At 35.1% G+C, this 9,674-nt stretch overlaps 1 protein-coding gene across 1 annotated transcript in view; it reads right to left on the bottom strand.

The window, feature by feature from the left end:
* LOC117175059 (leucine-rich repeat extensin-like protein 2) overlaps positions 1–9,674 on the bottom strand; it is a 128,322-nt gene that overhangs the window by 5,545 nt on the left and 113,103 nt on the right. The window lies entirely within an intron of this gene.

Below are 9,674 nucleotides of genomic sequence, written 5' to 3'. Positions count from 1 at the left end.
TATTTGTGTGTGTCTGGGTGTGTAAATACTTGTAAAATATTTAGAGGTTCTCAAGATTTAACAATAAATGTCGGCGACGACCGCAGACAGACAAACTCGCTGCAGGCTTAAATGAAAGGTAAGTCTTCGGAGACTAATTGGCATTAGCTTGGGATTTTGGTTACAAATTGTATAGGTCAAGCCACAAGTCACAATTTACAATTGAGAAATTATTATAATCGTCAGAAATCTCAAGCCTAAATTTTTCAATGAATCTCCACGTTTTGAGACCCACTGAAGCCGAAAATAAAGTTTTGGAGACAGCATCTACACAGCAATACAAGAATCTAACTTTTAAAATAAACGGCTTTTATTTTTAACTAAAATTAAGTACACCAAACTCTAGCTTTCAGTCACCCCGTTCTCAGCCTTCTTAGAACTGCTGGGTCCCACAGTTGCTCAGGGGAGCAGGGCGAGAGCGGGTGCGACATTATATATATATATTTCAATTGGAAACGAGTCAGGCGGCCCTCACTGTTTACGTTTCAAACCTCCCGAAATCAGTCCAAGGCTATTTGAAGGCAACCCCCGAAACTTGACTGAAAGCGAGAGTTTGGTGTAAATCAATTAATTATAACCATAAAATAGTCTTAAATACAGTTTCTCTATCTCTAATATGCAGTAGTATGATAAAAAAGGGATAGGTATGTTACATTTCGAATGATATTCTGTCGTGCGATCTGAAATTTATTAGCGCCAGCAGAAAATTTTATTACCTTCTTTTCATCATTTCTATCGTATCCCGGATAGCAAAGTACGCGCACGGTACGACGCACATGTGTTCCACCGCTAGCGGATTTTCTCGCACGGCGTGTGTGTAGGGGAAGAAACAACTGCGTTCTCATATGCATGATAGGTGGGTCGCACGACGTAAAGGTCGCAAGTCATGCGTGCAGGTGCGGGTACGGTATGTGATGTTTTGTGTATATGTTCCCGTTTATACCCGAAATCAGTTAAAACTAGTTTTAACTAGTTAAAATGCGAAATTACTACGATCACTTGTCAAAACATGTTTTAACTAGCCAAAACGCGGAATAACCAAGCCCTTTTGTAAAAACTCGAAAAAAAGTTTTATTCCATCTTATTTCGTGTTTTAACTGAAAATATCAGTTAAAACTAGATTCACCTAATTGTGCTTTTGTAATAACCATGTTTACCTGTTGTATTGACGGAAAGCCCGAAACAATTGGTTTTGTATGGAAATATTTCCTTTCAAAAAATCGATTCTGCTATCGAGTCGACTTTGAGCCAAATCCCATCGTTCAAATACTCAAAAGCTTCCAGGATAAAAAACGCTACAGAGTTTTTAAAAGGATTGAGTTAATGTCTGAAGAAGTAACATTAGTTAACATTACGAGTTATCCAATGTTATATTTCGGTTATACGTCTTTCCAAACGTAACATGTGAAACGAGTTTCGTCCAAAAATCTGTTGACCAGCCTCTAGAATTTTGGATCGTCTATAAATCCGTTTCAGCTACTGGTCACAGATGTGTGGTTGGTCAGATTTCGAACTACTGGTTCAGCTCGCCCTTTAAGGAGGGGGGGGGGGGGCGTTAATTCGTGCAAAAAGGCACATTTTTGGGAATTTTTATTTACGACGCAGTTAAAATCTATTTATTAAAACCAATGGTACAATAAAGTATAGCAGTCAGAGAATATTTTGTAAAATTTTCATGTAGAAATATTAAAAAATACGGCAATGGCAGCAATTATTCGGAAGCGTCTCCGAAAAAAGTCGAATGGCGGTGTCCCTCATAACTCGGTGCTGCATCATCTTAAATTAAAAAATGAAAGTTCTATCGTTAGACAATTGCTTTCCCCAGGTAACGCTGGGAGGGTGTTCCGAAATTTCAATTTTTCACTTTTTGGGAACACTTTGAAGTGAAAAACGCGTTTTTTGCGAAAAAAATCGGGTAATTTGTGATTTTAAATAAAAAATATTAATAAATTTGAAAAAAAACTCTCTAGCGTTACCTCGTAAATTATGTACAGAAATAGTGTTCAAAATTTCAAAAGGATTGGTGCAGTAGTTTTGAGTTTATGAGGGGCACCGGCTTTGGAAACGTGAGTTGTGGGAAAAACGCTTTAAATTTTTGAACACTAAAAAATTTGGAATAAAACGTTCAGCGAGTTTTATCGGTTTACCTTTCACTGAATCATCGATGCCAGGTCCATAAATGATGTTCCTATCATCCACGATGTCCTACACATTCTTTTTTCACTGTTGAAAAATCATCACCATAAGGTTTAGAATTCACTAATCCGGAGTAAGCTTTACAGTCGCCGTCGCCGATATAGTTGCGATATCGCTTAAACCGCTGTATCTTTGTTACCTTTGTCCCGATTCATCTCAAATTTTCACACAATATTCACAAGACAGTGATTGGTCACATCTCGAACCACTTTTTAAGGTCCCCCTTTAAAAAATAAATTTTAGTGACTGGTCGCAGAAGAGTGATTGGTCACATTTGGGACCACTTTTCCAGATCCCCCTTTAAAAAATACTTTTTAATGACTGGTCAAAGAACTGGTACTCAGTGTTTTGGGTTTTCGCTGAATAGTGCAGGTAAAACTAGTTCTTTCAAAAGCACAATTGGGTTAATCTAGTCTTAACTGATATTCTCAGTTAAAACACGAAACAAGATGGAATTGAAAAATTTTCAGGTTTTTACAATAGGTCTTGGTTGTTTCGCGTTTTGATCATTTAAAACTAGCTTTGACAATTGATCACAGTAATTTCGCGTTTTAACTAGTTAAAACTAGTTTTGACTGATTTCGGGTATAAACAGTAACAAATACATAGATGAGGGATGAAGTTCCGAAAAGCTGAATTCTCCGATTTTCTTCAAACAAAAAAGTTAATAGATCTTATCGAAATACATAATTTTGGAACATACATTTTTTTTAAGGGTGAAACTTATCGCGATAATTAGTGATCACAGGGGTGCCTTCCCGCCCCTCAAAGGACCTGGAAAAAGGTTAGGGATTTGACCAACATTATTTCTGTGACCAGTTATAGGGGTGCATTCCCACCTCCCACGAGACCTGGAAAAGGGGTAGGGGTTTCCACAACAATATTTCTTTGACCAGTCATAGGGGCGCCTTCCCACCCCCCACGGGACCTGCAAAAATGGTAGGTGTTTCAACAACATTATTTCTTTTACAAGTCACAGGGGTGCCTTCCCGCCTGGAAAAGGGGTAGGGGTTTGAACAACATTATTGTTGTGACCAGTTACAGTGGCACCTTCCAGCCCCAATGGGACCTGGAAAAGGGGTAGGCGTTTAATCAACATTATGTATGTGCACAGTCAGGGGTGTTTCTTGCCGCCCGCCACCGGACCTGGGAAAGGGGTAGGGGTTTGACGAACATAATTCCTGTGATCAGTCATAGGGGTGCCTTTTAGCTCATCACCAGAAGCTGTAAATGGGTAGGGGGCAATGGTAGGGATTTTACTAGCATTATTTCTGTTATAAATCACAGAGGTGCATAATTACTCTTGTCGCCGCTTTGGACCGGTTTCCACGGTAATGCACAGTGCCGAAATAGTTTATCGTTAGATTTATCACTAACTGCCTCGGAAACTATCACTCGTGAATAAAATTCTTTAAAAAGAATATATATATCTCAATGAGATCTATAACTTTTGACTCGAAAATGTTGCAGAATTTTGAATACTGGCTGAGATAAACTCAAAAATCTATGATGTTTATGGGTTTTTTGCATAAAAATCGATTTATCATTCATTTCCTCGAAAACTATCACTCGCAGAGAAAATATTTGAAGCAAAAAATATGTATGTCAATGGGAGCTACAACGTTTGTGAAGAACGTTTTGCGAAATTTTGCATATCGCTTAGATAAACGCAACTATGACTTTTATGGTTTTTTCATGGTTTCACCATGAAGCTGGTACCATTTACAACTTGTAAGCTATTCCCTCTCATACTGCGATGGGTAATGGGATACAAACTAGATGGTGCAGTTTGAAATATTAATCCGGTATACCAATAGAGGGCCTCACCCTGCATCAATTTCGCAGTGTGAAATGGTGACATCTCCTTTTTCGTACTATGTCAAGTGCTAACTGAGACTGTAAGAGGTATAGTGTTACCCAAACAGATAAATGTGACTGGGTGAGATTATAATATCTTCACTTTCAAACAGTTTTATTCGCTGAATATTAAGCTTATTTTTATAATTAATTAATAATTAATAATTATTTTTATAATTAAAACTAAGAGATGTATTGAAATTATAATAAACTTCATATCTGCCGTACTAAGGAAAATCTTACGTAAGGGGTTTAGGCCGAATTTGTCATTTTCAGTTATGAAAAAAAGACCGTAATCGCGAAGTCAGTTACGTACGCACGGAAAAAAGGTAACAATAATTTGTAAGATGAGTGCTGTATTACATTAGAGATTAATATGGTATTAGTGACTAGCGCTACATTACATACGATAGATCACGAGTTCGCGCCATCCTCGACCGTACTTGTAGAAATTGTATTTTTGTTTCCATTCGTGTGATTTATATTTTACATTACAATCAAATTCCAACCTGAAATCTTCAGTTTCTACTGAAAGCCACTTTTAAAACTTTTATGACTGTCACAGTGCGAGACCGCCAAAAGTAAATCTTTATGGTTAGATTGCAGAATAGGGGCGTCACCTGTCACCTCTATTTTAGCAGGAAAAAATTTTGTTTGTTAACAAACTATTAGAATCTTTAATTGAACGATAAATGAATCGATTTGATGAGGGAAATGTTTTAAATTATTGTTACTTTTGTTACGATGATGTCTCAAATATAGGTCTGTCACGATATATCGTAATGATCATATTTAACGAGAATTTGGAAATGGGTAGTAATTTGACCAGCATTATTCTTTTGACTAGACATAGGGGTGTCTTCCCACGCCCACGGAACGTTGGAAAAGGGTAGGGTTTTAAAAAAATTATTTTTGTGACCTGTCAAAGGGATTTTCTGGCCGTTTTGATGTTTGAAAGCACCTAAACGGTGAGTTAAATATGATCATTATGATATCGTGACATACCCATATTTAAGATATCGTAGTAACAAAAATAACAATAATTTACAACTTCTGTCTGGTCAAATCGCTTCATTTATCGTTCAATTAGAAATTCTAATAGTTTGTTGCAGAAAAAGACTATTTTTCCAGCCAAAAAACAGGTGACGCTTTTGAAAATAATGATTTTATTTTCCCTGAACAGGATCAGTTTTTTTCTACGTCATTTTTATTCTTATTCAGCCTCCTCATATTTCGGGAAACAGTTTTCAGTATGTTTAAAAGTTAAAGAATACATTTTCAGTCGCTGTTTAAAAAAAAATTTTCAAACCCTACGAAATTTGAATCTCTTTGAGATTGTAAATTTCCACATTTTATTTCTCGGAACTGGTTAGTTTTGTTTTATTATACTTTTTTGGCCCTAATTGAAAAACACTTAAGCTCGGGAGTAACTTTTGTTTTTATCTTTATAGGCTGATTTCGATTTTACGGAATTTTACTTCGCTCTCCTGAAAAAATTTTTCGTTTTTATTTGTTAGATATCTAATTCTGTATACTGCAACCCTTCAAATATTCTATCAGGAATAAAATAAAGATATATTTAAATTAAAACCGTTTACTTTATTTATCTATGTTTCCAATTTATAATACTATTTATTATATCACGTAATGTACAATTTGAGTATTGTGCATCTTAAACAATGTTTTCATCTCTAATGTTTCAATAACTTTCTTGTAGTAGCTGCTTTTGTTTTTACTTTCAGGTTTTTACCAATGAAGATTAGTAGAACAATCCCGTGTAGAAATAATTCATGGCGCTATATACTGTTCCAGCCTAAACCGCTACGAGTCTATACTGGGACGGTTCGCCAATGTAACGCTCCAATCGACTAGCCGTTATCTACACCAGCGCTACTGGCGCGTTCTAGTGAACCGAGTAAAATCTAGTAGATCTAGATGCGACCTCGATTGCAAATTTGATACTTATTTTTATAATTAAATCATTCCTCACATAAAAGCACTATGAGCTACATTGAGAATATTAAAAAATTCCAGATTTCTGTAAGAAAAATGGAATAAAGCTCGTATGTGCTTTTTTGGCAGAATGCTTCCAAATATTATTGATAAATAAGAAAATCTTAATTGTAAATGTTTTGGAACGAGGAGCCAACTTCAAAACTGAATTCTCATTTTACCTCATAAATACTAGAATTACATATTTTTTAAATCATTTGGGCATATTCCTGCATAGAATCAAATTTTTATTCGAAGTGAAAAATTGGTTACTTTCAATAGCTTTTGTGTGATACGCTTTTTTATTCAAGTGCTGGGGTTAGAAAAAAAAACACCTTATACAAAAAATATTGGAATTAGCCAATGTTCTACTCCGAATAAAGATTTAGTTAGAAAGAGGACTAAGCCCTGATTATCCAAAAAAGATGTAATTCTAGTATTTAGGAGTAAAATGAGAAATTCCAGTTTTGAGGTTGGATCTTCATTCCAAAGCCCTTACGTTGAAAAAGAATTTGGAAAACTTCAAACCTCGTAGTCGCGAAACGAAACGTATTCACACAGAATGGTGGCATGGCGAACATCTGATTCTTGCAATCCGGTTCCGGTTATTGTTGCCAACTTTTTTAGTAGCAGTTTTGAAATTTCATTGCATGATGAAAGTTGAGTGCTGTTGGTAGCACTACATAATATTTGGGATTAGGAATTATGCCTTTTTAATGTACATGAGTACTGGATACATGTCATACGAAAAGAAAAATTACTTTGCTCGAAAACCTGACGATAAAATGTCTTTAGTCAGAAAAAATTTTTTATTTTAGCTTTGTCTTTCATTCAATATTTTACCAATAAACAATGTATACACGGAGAAAAATGTTCGGTAGCTTTCACCCTAGCAAGGGTATGATTTACTAAACGGAGTTGTAGATAATGGACAGACTAAGCAAGCGGTTAGATTTACTAAACGCTTATCTAGTCCGTATTACTACTCACAGTAACGTAGTGCCTACTACGCATGTGGTCGGATGGACGATTCTTGTATAGTAGAATATACGAAGAGGAAACGTAGTGTCTACTGCACATGCGGTGATACGGGCTATAGAGCATTCTCATTAAGCCATACAAATTTAAAGGGCCAAACCTCCGGGGGTATATTTGTAAGGGAAAATACATTGCCAGTATAGGGGGACATATTTCGGGGACGTTTTTAAAATAAAAGAAGAAAAATGATGAAATATTGTTTTGTAGTAGGGTGTAAGAAACACATTGCTGTGCACCCAGGCACAAGACTTTTTCAGATTACAATAGGCATAACTAAGAAAGATCAAAAGTTTATCGGAAAATCTCGTGCTGGGTCTAGTGAGCTGTCAACAAGTGAACTTTTATATTTTCAAAGAGAAGAAGGGAAATGTGGATAAGTTTTTTGCGTCATGAGCCTTTAAGTGCAAGTCAATTAAATAACGCCGGGATTTGCCAGGAACATTTTATGAGTGGTAAGTAAGAAATGTATGCATTTAGAGTGTGAGGTTATGTTTCCGAGGATATGTTTACCACAATTGTAGTGAAAGAATTATTTGTGATTTTAAATTTATTGCAATCATTTGTAATTTGTTTGTATCATATAGGCATTCCAGCTGACTTGGCGAATAAGGATCATCCTGATTGAGTGCCTTGTCAAAAATTAGGTTATGAAAAAGGAGCCGCTCTCAAAAGGAAAAGTTCACTGCCCCGCTACAACCTATCTGCGAAAAGGGTTATTTGTCATTAGGGAATATAAATTCTGCTTAAAAATCCTTTTGATTAATCCAAGATTCATAATTTTATTTAAAAATTCATTTCTTTGGTCAAGAATACAAGTATTTTATTTGAAAATCTTTTTTGTGTGTGAAAATTTTATATCTAACTGTACACATAACTTTTTCTTTTCAGGGTCAAAGTGTATCCCTTTTTGGTTAAAAATTCGTATATTTTGTTGTAAAAGTTGTCTTTTTTGGTATAAAATTAATCATGTTAGCTAGGGAAAATAAAAAATGTATTAGCATAACGTAGCGATTCTTTAAATTGGTCTTTTTTGCCTTTTGTAACAAGAAAAATCTTAAATTTTCGAACAATTCTTTGAGACGTAAATTTTTCTTATTTATCATAGGAGAATATAAATTTTGCTTAAAAATCCTTTAAGTTAATTCATTAGTTCAAAAATTAGTTCAAAAATCTTTTTTTTTTGTGAAAATTTAATGTTTAACTGTACATATAACTTTTTTCCGTTGGGTTCAAAGTGAATCCCTTTTTGGTTACAAATTCGTGTATTTTGTTAAAAAAAGTTGTCTTTTTTGGTAGAAAATTAATTTAGTTAGCCGGGGAAAATGAAAAAATCAAGAAAAATCTTGAATTTTCGTGTACTTTTTTGAGACGTACAATTTCGGGATTTTGTCATGGAAAAATATTTTTTTATAGGCTTATGTAAAAATACTACTTATTTACATTAAACTGGGAAAGAAGAATGCAATGTTAAAACTTCAAATAATATCACTTGAGTTTTATGATCCTGCGAGCAGATCGCTCTTGTAATAGGCTGCTCCTAGCCTTAAAATCTCAATAAACTGTCATCGCCTTTTACGTCATAAATGGAATTTGACAACTTAAATTGAAATGAATACAATACTCAACACGAATATTCCTTAATGTTAATGTTCATACTTATAGAAAATAATAAGTTATGGATAGAATATTAAGTTAAAACTAAAAATACTATATTGTTACACTATAACCTCACTCAGAAGCAGAGAAGTATCATTGAACTGCTTGAACTTCACTTTTCTCACAAAATCAGCTTCATCAAATTTATAAGCTTTCAAACTTTTATATGCTTTTACTTTTTTTACGGAGTAAAAACTGTAAGATTGAATAAAATATGCACTATTGTCACCGAGAGCACTGAGCTTATATTTTCACTAAAATCTATATCTTTAAGAGGATACCGATCAAAGTTTTCGATTTTTTTTCAATTTTTGGATATATCGGGTCTTGACGTCTCCAGACAATTTTCTCAAATATTCAATCTGCATTTCGAAAAACCAAAAACAATTTTAAAAAACGACGGCAATACATACAAACTATAGGGGCATAATGAGGAGGCTATTCCCCCGAAGGCCGCTCGGAGCGCGTGACGTCACAAGTGAGAATACTCTATTCTCGTTTAGTATAAATTACGAAGAGAAAACGTAGTGTTTACTACGGATGCGGTCGGATGGACGATTCTCGTAAAGTAGAATATACGGAGAGAAAACGTAGTGTCTACTGCGCATGCGGTCGGATGGACGATTCCCGTTTAGTAGAATATACGACGCGGGAACAGTGATCCCAGATCTGAAACGAGACGTGGTCGAATACTATGATACGTCTATGTCCATGTGAATATGGTAGGAGACGATATAAATGCCTGGGTTGCGCGCGCAACCCAATTCTCCTCTTCTGAATTTGAAAACTCGAAGGTGCACGATTGCCGGTCGGGACACTTCGGCGGTTCTATTTATATCTCTATCTGCTTTGAAATAAAATGAAGAGATTGGGATTTTAATATTTTCAGATTTCGA

Source organism: Belonocnema kinseyi, chromosome 6 (genome assembly GCF_010883055.1).
Source record: "Belonocnema kinseyi isolate 2016_QV_RU_SX_M_011 chromosome 6, B_treatae_v1, whole genome shotgun sequence".
NCBI lineage: Eukaryota > Metazoa > Arthropoda > Insecta > Hymenoptera > Cynipidae > Belonocnema > Belonocnema kinseyi.
This window is presented reverse-complemented; position numbering and strand designations above follow the sequence as displayed.